We start from the raw sequence: 12,909 nt of genomic DNA, 5'->3' as shown, positions 1-12,909 counted from the left end.
GGCGCCGCCGTTCTCTTGCCGCGCGCGACGCCGGCGCCCCTTTTCCTCCCTACAGCCATCGTGGTCCGTGACATCTGGTACCAGAGCCAATCGGAGCAACTATACCGCCGGATTCGACCTGGCGCCACCGCAAAACAAGCTGCAAGCCCCGGCAAAGGCCACTTCCACCACCACCACCGCCGCCACCATACTGCCACATACTCCGTCGCCCAGTACACCACCACCACCGCCACCCCTGCCACCACAACCGTCACAGCAAGCGAAGAAACCGAGAGCGCCGACCCTCACCTATCGTATGGCATCGACAGAGGAGAAAATCGATCTCCTGGTCCAGGAGGTCAAGAAGCTGCAATTGGAGCAGGTGAAGCTGATTACAAAAGTGAACGCCATCAATACATAGAGTATCACCGCGGAAAAGACGGCGAGTGACCTCCGGACGCCGTCATAGCTCGGCATATTTCTGGGTTGGATAGTTTGTTCAGACGGGGTCCACGATGACCCAGATGAAATCATGCCTTTGAGAGATATTTGGCAAATCAACAATAAAATCCATGCTGATATCCTCTCACCAAGAGGGTATAGGTAGTGTTGAAGAGTACATGCTACTTTCAAGTGGCTTGCTTTCACCCTCTGGCATGTGTCGCACTCTCCGGCTTCATCCCAGTTCACCAAAAATTTTGTCGGAGGTTGTGGTACATTTTAGTGCTACCAGGGTGAATAGAGAATTTGGAGAGGTGTGCCTCATCCAAGATTTGCTTTCGAAGATTGGAACTGTCGGGGACAACTAGTCGGTTATGGTACCATACCACTCCCTTCCAGTCGTGTCAGAAATGCTTATACCCATCATCCTTTTGTGTCAGCTTCTTCTTGATAAGTTTTATCCCTTTATCTTCTAACCGTGCCATAACTATTTGGTTGTGCAGGGTGGGCTCAACAGAGATGTGGTTCAGCATGCTGTGAGGAACAATCTCCAAGTTAAGCTTCCTCATCTCGTGACACAAGATCTTTGCAAAATTCTCTGCGGAAAGGCAATTGCAATGGGCCTTGCGGCTAAAAGCATCCGCAACCACATTTGCTTTTCCGGGGTGATAGTGCACCTATAGATTGTAATCTTTTATTAACTCTAACCATCTTCTTTGATGCATGTTCAAGTCAGCTTGGGTGAAGATGTACTTTAGACTCTTATGATCGGTATAAATATTGCAGTGAGTACCCATCAAATAGTGTCTCCACATCTTCAGAGCATGAATTACTGTTGCTAACTCCAGATCATGTGTTGGGTAATTCTGCTCATACGGCCATAATGCTCGTGAAGCATAGGCAATGACCCGATTGTCTTGCATAAGAACACATCCGAGCCCAGTGCCAGAAGTATCACAGTAGACGTCAAAAGGCTTGGTGTTATCTGACTGGGCTAAGACTGGTGCTGAGGTTAATTACTTTCTCAAGGTGTAGAAAGCTTCTTCGTACTTCTCGCTTCACACAAACTTGATCCCTTTCTTTAGCAACTCGGTCATTGGCTTAGCTATCTTCGAGAAATCCGGAATGAATCGTCAGTAGTAGCCTGCTAGACCAAGAAAACTTCTGATTTTATGCACTAAAGTGGGCGACTTCCAGTCCATCACTTCCTGCACCTTGCTTGGATCAACTGTTATGCCTTCGCTGGATATAGTGTGCCCCAGGAATTTCACACTATCCAGCCAAAATTCGCACTTGGAGAATTTGGTATACAGCTGATGATCTCTTAGTCGCTGAAGAACAATGCGGAGGTGTTCATCATATTCCTCCTCATTCTTGGAGTACATGAGGATGTCAATGAAAACCACGACGAACTTGTCAACCTCGAGCATAAATACCGAATTCATGAGATACATGAAGTAGGCTGGAGCATTTGTAAGCCCGAAGGACATGACCAAGTACTCATATAATCCATACCGTGTAGAGAAAGTGGTCTTACTCTACAAGAAACCATTTAATCTGTGACGAACCAAATTTATCACAGATCGCTGAAAAATCGTCATAAAACAGTGTCTATGACGATTTCAGATAACGTCATGTATTGAGCGTCATAGATTAAATCGATCGACGTTTTCTTCAAAATCATCACTGATCAGCACAATCTATGATGTTTTCTAACTGTCACAAAACACCCTCAGGCCCGTGCAACCCAGCCCAGGCCCAGTGTTTGTGACGAAAATAAACGTCACATATGGTTACCACGTGGCGGCCAACATGACTAGTGATGTAGATAATGATGATGACGTGGCTAGTGACGTGGTTGATGACGTGGACGATGACATGGCTGGTGACATCATTGATGATGTGGCCAGTGATGATGACGTGGACAATAACATGGCTAGTGATATATCTGCTGATGTGGCATTCACGGCCCATTGGTTAACAGGCCCATTATAGAACTGGGTCACTCAGTTGGGTCATTTTTTTAGCCCACTGTATCAGATCGAAAACTACTAAATAGGCGTATTAAAAATTGAGCTCACAAATTCAATCTAATTTCTCAGCCCATATATCAGAATGATCATTACAACCCAGAATACATACCAAACAGATACAATCTCAGGTTTACATCCAAATCAGATACAACAACAATTACATTCATGTTTCATCTTTGCTTTCAGAAACAACAATAGTTCCAGAAACACAAACAGCAAAAATTCCAGATACAACCTGAGCCGCAGACTTGGATTGTTTCACCTTCTTTTGGTTGTGCAGCCAGTTAGTTTTCCATTTCAGCCTAGCAAGCGAGCAGCAAACATGATTCAGGATCATGGGGCAGTTTAAAATATCCAAATGAAAATAGCACAATGCAAGTGGAGATACAGGTTTGTCTTTATCCAAATAGTAGAGTACAGGTTTAGCCACGCAGATTCCAAAAATAAATTTGACACAGGAAGTTTATGTCAGAAATAATACAGCCATTTTCAAGAAAGAAACAAAATAAGACACTACTTTCCAATATCACAAAGATCACAAAGTGGTACAAGTGCAACATAATTAAACATATTATTTACTGTCCATGACAACACAAAAATATTGAGGCAACAGATTTAGATCACATGAACTCAAGAAAGTCAATTTATACAGCAACGACAGCAGCAGCAGCAGCAGCATAGTGAGCCGGGCCAAATAAACTGACCTTGTAATCTGCAGGAACAAAGTAGAACTCTTGTTTAAGCGAATCCACTGTAGAATATTTTAAGGCCGCTTCAACCTGTTTCAAAGAAAAAAATTTGTGATCAGAAGTAAAGAGTGAGTAGACTGAGATGTCATCAACTTCTTGCATATTAAACACTTCAAAAGGCAAAGGTAGAATGTCACCTTAACAGGATCCCTGAGACAAGCCCGCTGCAGTTTATTTACCTAAGTTATCGGAAAGGAAACTTCATTTAGTTGACAAAGCACATACAGGACTGTTTGTAAAATCAATTCATTATCATGCAAACTACTTGTACCAAATAGATCACGCTAGGAAAGAAAGATTTACACTGGAAAAAGAAAATGAAAGCTTAATGACATTTGGTAGGATAAATATGAGACCATCGCTCTTTTATCATCTCAGGCATTTTAAAGTGGTGTCATACGATTGTGATTTCCAAAATACCAATAGAAGCAATGAACATGTCCGTATCAAGAATTGCTTTCAGTTGTTTGATAAAAAAGTCTCCATAAATTAAGTAGTTTCACCACATAAATTAAGTAGTCTTTTCAAGAGCATTGCCAGTTAGAGTGATGGCCCCCCAGCGCGCCTCGTCCCTGGCGACGGCGACGGTGACCCGCCCACCAACTACGCCCCGCCGCCGCCCCAATCCGCCAGCTTCGCCCCCTCGCCGATTCAATGCTGCTCCCAGGACCTCCGCGGCTGCCTGGCCCTCCCCGTTTCCCCCCACCAAACCAAAAACCAAATCCAAATCTCAACCAAATCTGAGCAAATCCGCCCCTACAGATCCCCTGCCCACAAATCCATTGCCGATGTTGCATCCCAGGTAAGCCCCTTTGTGCAGGACACACTGGAGGCGCAGTAGGGCTTCTCCCCACCGTTCCGCCGCTCCTTCGTCCAAGAGGTCAGAGGATCCGCGGTGCAAGATTCGTCAAGGTCATTTCAAATTGTGCAGCAACCTCAAGACCGGTAGGCCGCCATTACTGAAGCCACCCGCAGTTACTCCTACAGCCACGGTTCCCCCTCTTCAACCACTCGTCGTCCGGCCGCCTCTGAAGCCGCGCCTGAGCTGATCGGCGCGCGGCGCAAGGGCAATGCATTCACTGCTCAAGATGGTTGGACGCCCGTCAGGCAACCTTACTGGTGGCGGAGGGGGGTGCTTTCAACTTGCCGGCCATCTGCGCCTCGACGCGACCGACCCCATTCACGCCACGCTCCCAGCACCCGGCAGCAGCATCCAGCTTCACCAAGTCTACGCGCCTTCTGGGCAAGAACAGACGGGCGCTGCTTCATCTGTCTAGCCCCCGACCACCGCGCCGCATCTTGCCGGGACCCCGTCCGTTGCTTCGTTTGCCACCGCTTCGGCCACCGTGCAAGATCCTGCTCCAACAACCGGCACAGCAACTACAACCCGCCTCCTGCTCGCCACCAAGCAGCGCCACGCGGCAACAGAGCTCCACTTTCCCATCGACCAAGCACAAGCGACAACAGAGCTCCACTTGCTTTGGCTCAACACCAAGCAGCGCACCACGTCCGGGCTTCATCTCCACTTCCTCCACCCCTGACGCCCACCTCCATGACCAACATGTCCAGACTCGGAGACCGTGCAACCAAGCCAGAGCAGGTGGACTGCCTCGTTCAGTCCACCGGCGACATCGACGCCGATCTGCGGGACTGGGACTCCACAGCGGCGGTCACCTGGGCGGTCCACGGCCAGGAGCCAGTCGAACCGCAGGACGTCGAGAGGGCCATCATAGAAGACTTCAAGCTGCGCCATGGTGAGGTAACTGTTTCACATCACTTCCCTGAAGCGTTCCTTATCAAGTTGAAGCACAGCAGCCACTGCTCTGAGGTGCTTCAGAGGGGCAAGGCAACGGGCGCCGGCGTTGAGGTCCTCTTCACCAAATGGAGGAGCCTCCAGGATGTAGAAGGGGCAGCTCTCCTCTTCAGAGTCAGGCTCTGTCTTAATGGCATGCCTATGCATGCCTGGAGGGCAGATATCGCGGAGCGCATCATCGGCAACACTTGCGCACTGGAGGCCATCGACACCAACCTCGACCACCCGTAGGAGACGAAGACCATAAACCTGTGGGCTTGGATGGCGAACCCAAGCTCCATCCCCAAGTGTGTGTGTCTCACGTTCACCGACCGTGCACGACATGCCAGGTTAGAGTCTGTGATGGTGTCCAAGGCGCCGCCTGACCAGTGGCAGCGTGGCGTCAAGCATTGCGTCATCCTACACCTAGAGGAGATCCAAGACTACGCCCTCTCCTCGGTCAACCTCGATGACAAGATGTCGTGCACGCCCGCGGTCCGCCGACTTCCTCCCTACCATCTCGGCTGCATCGACGGGGAGACGGCACCACGCAGGGTGGCGGAACACGAAGCAAGGACATGCTCGCTGCCGTGCCCGGACCAACCTCGACTTGGCCAGAGCAGCGTGGTGGGGGAGGAGGAATGGCGCCAGGATAGAGAGGATCGTGGCTGTCATCGAAGAAGCCACAACAATGACCACCACAACACCAGGTGGAACGTGTGGCACCGAAGGAAGGACGACGACGATGACCAGGAACACCATGGGCGCGGTGACCGTGCTCACCATGGCCACGACACGCGCAAACACCTGGGCAACGACTCCTACCGCGAGAGTGAATGCTCGCCTAGGAGCAGGACGTGGGGTGGCAGCAACAGGAATGGGGGGCGTCAGCACCATGGCGTCTCCAACTGCGACAACGCCACGCCACCGCCACCGTTATCCTTCGGCCCCCTGTGCGACAGGAAGTCCATCGAGTTACAATTTCTGTTCTCCAACCACGCCTCCACAATGGCGGAGACCGCCAAGAATTTTCTGTGCAGGTTTTAGGAAGGGAAGGACAGGGAAGAGCTACACCTGAATATAGATTTCCATATGGGCCGCCCGGCCCTAGCCCGGCCCTAGCACGAAAAGGCTCGGCACGAAATGGCCCGGCACGAAATGGCCCGACCCCTCTATCGTGCCGTGCCGTGTCGTGCCGTCGTGCCCAACAGGCAGCCCAGGCCCGGCACTACGGCCTTTTTTTAGGGCCGGGCCGGCACGGTGGCACGGTAGGCACTAACGTGCTAGTGCCGGGCCAGGCACTAAGGTCTCATGACCACTCATACTTATTAGGCAGACAATCACAACACAACTACACAAGTCATTGATCTATAGCTTTTAACTTGAACAGAATAAAATGATCTTATCAAACTTCACAAATCACAATTCACAAATCAACACATCACAGATCAACATCATAGAGAGACAAGAGATTATAAATTTTAAGTTTGAGCTGGTGCAATGGCTGCCTCATTAAAAACCTATCCAGGTAAAACTCACACCTCGTGAGAAAAAACCCTGGATAGGAAAAAAGAGTACAGCCCAGCTCAATCAAATAATAGTTCTAAAACTTAAGTTATTACAGGCCAGTGTTACACTTCTGAATTCTCATCGACATCTAGGTACAAATTAGCAAAACTCTCCTCAAGTTCTTCATCCTCTATTAAGTTCTGAAGTCTTGCTTCTGCAGCCTCCCAATCCTTGACACAAGAAAGCATCTCGACCGTCTCCGGTTTCAATCGACGCCGCCTCTCCTCAATGATCCTGCCAGTAGTGCTGAAAACAGATTCAGATGAAACTATGGAAACAGGAATAGAAAGAACATCTCTAGCCAAGATGGACAGAACAGGATAAGTTCTTTTATGCTCATGCCACCAAGATAAGATGCTGAAGTTATCATCAAAATGGGTGACAGTGTCACTGTCCAAGTAGGTAGAGAGTTCATTGCCCATAGCCATACCACTGGCAGTTGCAGAAGTGCTTGCTGCTTGCAGCAAAGCACTTGCAGATGACCTTCTAGACAAAGCAAGAGGCAAAGAGGGAGGAGGGGTGGAGAAAGAAGTACCAGGGAGATCATTAATTCCAAAGGCAGATACACCACAATCTGAACCAGTGGAAAAAATGTCATCCCAAGCACTAGTTTTCTTACCAGAAGTGGATGGAGGTGGAGGAGTTTGCAATTTTACTGCACCAAACTTGTCATCATACAGTTTAAATGCAGTAGATAGTTCAGCTCTAACATCAGTGAAGTAAGCAGAATAATCAGTACCAGTAAGACTAGATAACAACCTGAGGACATTTTGAAAACCTTTCAATTTAGCTCTAGGGTCCAATATGAATGCAACAGAATAAAGCATAGGAATGTCTCTCCAGTACTTAAGATAGTAATCTTTCATAGGAACAACAACATGCCTAAGCAATTCATCATTTTCATAATGTCTAAGATGCTTAGCAATCAAAATGAGCTGATGCAACATAAGTGGAGAGGTAGGATAATAAACACCAGATAGTGCAACAGTACAATTATAAAAGAGTTCAAAGAAGGATAACATACTCTGTGCAACAGTCCAATGATCCTCTGTCAACAGTAAAGGATCTCTTTCACCCCTAGGATAGTTAGTCTCAATGAAAACATTAAATGTCTGTCTGTAAGGGAGCAAATGCTTGAGCATGAGATAAGTGGAGTTCCACCTTACCTCCATGTCCAAACCAAACTTTCTAGGACGAACATTCATAGCTAGACAAAATCTCTTAAATGCAGCAATGCGCTGGTTAGAAGCATTGATGAAAGATATTGCAGATCTAAATGCATCTAGATATGGCTCAATTAGACTAATGGCAGATTTAACCATGAGATTGATGATATGACAAGCACAACGCTGATGTAAGAACAATGTTCCAACATAAGCAGCTAATTTAGGACTAAGTTTCTCCATAGCAGTAGTATTAGCAGAGGCATTATCCAAAGTAACAGAAAACACCTTTGAAATCAAACCATACTCCTCTAGCACACTAGTCACACGGTCAGAAATGTTCTGGCCAGAGTGAGATTCATCAATAAGCCTTAAACCAATTAACCTCTTCTCTAATTGCCAATCAGCATTAACATAATGAGCAACCACACTAAGGTAATCTTCCTTAGCATTACCAGACCAGATATCAGAAGTGATAGACACAGATGAAACGACAACAAATGATTCAATAAGCTTAGCACGGCAATCAGTAAAGTACTTGCACATATCTCTAGTGGTTGATTGCGTAGAAACAGCAGAAAACCTAGGATTATGAGCAAGTTTAATATACTCTTCAAAAGCAGGAGATGCACCGAAACACAGAGGAAGATCTAGTCTAGCAATCAAACGACATAATTGAGTACGAGCTACCTCAGCAGAGTAATCCCATTGACGGACAGAACCGTCAGGGTTGAAATGGATCAGAGACTGGGAATTACGAACCTTAGCCCTCCTGTTTGGGCATTTCTCAACATGCCTGTTGAGATGGCCAGTGCCAATGGAAGATCTTGCAGCATATATAATGCCACAATGATTACACTTGGCAGAGACCCTTACCTTCTTCCCATTGATGTCCTGGAAGATCTTTTCAAAGTCCTTCCAGCACTCAGAGGTGGTGGAACGGGACCTCTTGGTGCCACTGCTCACCATGTCTGGATCAGCATCAGGTGCTTCTTGACCAGCAGGTGGTGCTTCAGTCGCAGCTATGTCGATTGGATCGACAGCGCTACGACCGAAGAGCTCGTCCCGCTCTGCCTCCATGTCACTCTCATCATCACCTCGCTGGCCCATCATCCGAAGCTCGTCGTTGATGGTGTGCTCCTGGAAATCGTCGCCGCCGTCCATCGCCAACGCTCTGGTCCCTCAACGGATCAACCTCGAACACAGGGAACAAGAACGAGTCAGGAGAGGTCGAGAGGAACACCAACAAATTAGTAGAAGAACACCAGCAGACAACAACGCAACGGCTTACCAACGAATCCGGAGCACCAGAGCGCGCGGCGATGGTCAACGGACAACGGATCTGGAGCACAGAGCCAGGGAGGAGCGAGAGGAGGCAACAGGACAGTGGATAGAGGAGTGGGCGAGAGCGAGAGGGGGGGGGGGAAGAAGACAACAACGCAACGGCTTACCAACGAATCCGGATCACCAGAGCGCACGGCTAGGTGAACTAACAACGGATCTGAACACCGGAGCCAGGGAGGAGCGAGAGGAGGTGGGGGTTGGGGGAAGAAGAACACCAACGAATCAGTAGAAGAACACCAACAGACAACGGTCGGGAGGCGAGGGGGGCTAGCGGCGCCGGTAGGCGGCCGACGCCGGCGAGAGGAGGAGGGGGTTGGGGGAGGAAGAAGATGAAACAAGAACGAATCAGTAGAACACCAACAGACAACACCACAACGGTCGGGAGGCGAGGGGGGCCAGCGGTCGCCGGCGAGGGAGGAGACGAGAGAGCGGAGGCGGAGAGGAGGAGAGCCAGAGGCGGCGACCGGCGAGCCGGCGAGGCGTGCGGGAGGCGGAGAGCCAGAGGAGAGCGAGAGCGGAGATGACGAGAGCTAGATCCAGATCTGAGAGACCAGAGCGAGAGAGCGGCGGGCGGAGACCGAAGAAATGAGCTAGGGTTTGCGGGGCGAGCGGGCGGCCGGCGCGTCGGGGGTTATATACCCCCTCCCCAACGGCTCGATCCAACGGTCGGGAGGCGACGGGACGAGGGAGATCAACGGTCGGGAGGCGAGGGGCGCGGGGGTGTCGGGCCGGCATCGGGCCGGCCCAAAAATCGTGCCGGGCCGTGCTGGCCCAGCGTGCCGGGAATGCAGCCCAGGCCCGGCACTATCGTCGTGCTGGGCCGGCCCGAGCACTATTCCCCTCGTGCCGGGCCCGTGTTCGTGCCGGGTTTTTTCGTGCCGGGCCTCGGGCCGCCCACTGGGCCTGGCCCATTTGGGAAACTTTGCACCTGAACACCATCTCCCTTGACCATGGCAGCAAAGCGGCCGTCCTTGTGGACAAGGTTGGCCTGCCATTTGAAGGAATTGAAGCCTAGTCCGAAGCGCACGGACATACGGAAGCCAATAATGACCTGTCCATGGTCAAGGTGCCTCATGTGTTCGCACGCATCCTGGAGGATGTCCAGAAGGAGGGTGGAGTCAACGTCAACGCCGTCTCTGTTCAAGAGGTGGATGCGGCTCTACAGAAGCTACAGGTTCAGCTGGAAGGCCATGGCCAGCAATCATACTCACCATGTTTTAACAATATTTCTGTTTCACTGTTTCAACTTGCATCCCCTGTTCGCCTTCATGATGCACAGATCAGCCAACCAACAACACTGATGGCGAGGCAGGGGTTGAGGTGGGTCTATTTCACGCCGGCAGTGAGCATGACAGTGACTTCAACCTTCAGCCGACTGCAGGGCAGAGAACTCCAGAGCGCAACAGTCCCAGCAGCAACAACCTCGCCAGCACCTTCTCCACCACAACGGCGCTGCAACGCAGCAGCCCACGCAGCACCAACGTCATCAACACTTTCTTCACCACACCGGCGCAAGTGCTCCATGAACCTCTAGTGGAGGAACATAGGGACGAGCAGAACCAGCAGCTCAAGGAGGGGACGAACAAAACCCACCGACCACGACGCGTCTTCGACATGTCCACGGTACGCCGCAGCGCAAGGCTAGCTACCCGCAGACCCATGCCGGCGATGCAACAGGCACAACATAATTTATGTAAAAAGCTTGGTCTGCTAACTGATGAGATGCAGCCCATCGAGGTTGCACTACAGGAATTTCTGTCCATGTTCCAGGGGCCGGTGCCGCAGGACATCATTGTGGCACTGACAGCCATCTTCAACCTCAACGACCCAGTGGCCGAGCAGCTTGATGAAGCCATGGTGGTGGTGGCTGGTGAAGCCATTGAAGATTTCTAGGAAGAAGCCTCATGTCAGCCTGAAGCTATCCAGGCAATGCCTACCCAGGCAGCAACCATCCAACAGGCCAACTGATTTGTGTCTCCAGCAGCATCGAGAGTTCTCAAGCCACCAATGTTAAGTGCAGTGTATCAGTTACTTTCCAGGGAAAAAACCATCCACAATCTCCAGATGTTCAATGCGTCTTCCCAATTTGTTTGTAAGCCTAAAGCCGGACAGATGACATGGGCTAGCAGCTATGTTTGCATCATTGTGTGTTCACCTTTAGCATATGCATCTTCTCAATCTGGTTGTAATCCTAGAACCAGACACCTGAGTTGGGCCATCATTTATGCTTGCATCGACCTTTGTTTACATTCAGCCTGTGCTTCTGTAATGCCTCTGTCGATTTTGCTCCTGCGTTTCAATCACAGTCGAGTTGTTGATGTGCTACTATTATATCAGGCTTCTGTACCTGCTTCTATAATACCTGGTTCTATTATGCTCCTGCGCTTCAATCACAGTCCAGTTGACGATATGCAACTATTATATCAGCATTCTATACCTGCTGCGCCTCCTGTAATGCTTCTGTCAATTTCAGATAAGAATGGGAGTCTAGAAGACCAACTGATCAACAACAAAGGGCATCCACTCCATTTGCTTCTGCGATTCCAAATTATCTTTGAGGTACCTTGTGGGTTTGCTTTCTTGCAGGGAACGAAACCAGAGCCTATCGTCCTCCGTGACCTAAAGCCTGGAAACATCTTGCTGGACAAGAATTATGTAAGCAAAATTGGCGATGTTGGTTTTGCTAAGCTCATATCAGACCTTGTTCCTGAAGGGCTTACAGAATACAGAGAAACTGTCATTGCCGGCACACTGTTTTACATGGACCAAAATCAGATCTTAATGCATTGGGGATCATCATTCTTGAACCACTATCCTGCAATACTGGAGACTACAAAAGTTGCAAATGAACATTGAGATATTATGCTGGAATGTTAGAGGGCTCAACCAGAGGGCTAGGCATGACACGGTCCGGGAGACACTTGCTGACACTCTATGCCACGTTGCATGTTTACAAGAAACAAAGCTTAGCGAGATTGATCTTTTCACGGCCGCATACCTAGGAGGGTACAGACTTGACAGATTCACCTACAAACCAGCAGGGGGCCCGAGCGGCACAAGAGGAGGCATCCTGCTACTGTGGAACAGTAATCATGTCATGATAAATGACGTTGTTGTAGGAGAGTACCACATCACGGCAAGAGTGACAGCGCAACAAGCGATGAACGAATTCACTTTGACAGCAGTCTACGGCCCTACCGGTTCTACCAGGACAGCAAACTTCCTAACAGAAATTCGGCAACAAAAACCTAGCGCCGGTTCCCAATGGCTGGTACTAGGCGACTTCAATTTGATATATAAAGCATATGACAAAAACAACAACAAGATCAACCCGAACTTATGAACTCATTCAAACAGGCGCTCGATGATTGTGACTTACGTGAGATACATCTCCAAAATAGAAGGTACACCTGGAGTAATGAACGACACAACTCGACCGTTGTCAAGCTAGATAGGGTTGTCGCCAATGACGAATGGTACAGGCCTTCAATAAGCACGTGCTGCTCGCCCTGTCAACGTCGTTATCTGACCATTGCCCGCTCTTGCTATCAAACCAAGGTGGCTCCAGACGCCCCAAATCCTTCAAGTTTGAAAACTTTTGGACAATGCTCCCAGGATTCAAAGACACTGTAGGCCGGGCATGGAGCGTCCAATCGCCGCACGTTGAGCCATTCCACAGGCTGTATCACAAATTACAACATACGGCCATCCAATTAAGAGAATGGAGCAGTAGGCTCATACCAGACGCAAAGATGCTAATGAATATGGCTCTAGAAGTCATTCTACAGTTCGACACTGCACAAGAGCACCGACCTCTTACGGATGCAGAGCAGCTACTG

General features: G+C 49.5%; 1 long non-coding RNA gene across 1 annotated transcript; it reads left to right on the top strand.

Moving 5' to 3' along the window:
• Positions 1–10,118: 10,118 nt before the first annotated feature.
• On the top strand, positions 10,119–11,317 carry LOC101753000. The gene is made up of 2 exons (XR_002677499.1): positions 10,119–10,693; positions 10,799–11,317. It is a non-coding gene; the product is annotated as an uncharacterized LOC101753000 (long non-coding RNA).
• The last annotated feature ends 1,592 nt before the right edge of the window (positions 11,318–12,909 follow it).

Source organism: Setaria italica, chromosome IV (assembly GCF_000263155.2).
Source record: "Setaria italica strain Yugu1 chromosome IV, Setaria_italica_v2.0, whole genome shotgun sequence".
In the NCBI taxonomy this organism is placed as follows: Eukaryota; Viridiplantae; Streptophyta; class Magnoliopsida; order Poales; family Poaceae; genus Setaria; species Setaria italica.
The sequence above is the reverse complement of the archived record's forward strand: the minus strand, read 5'-3'. Positions and strand labels throughout refer to the sequence as shown.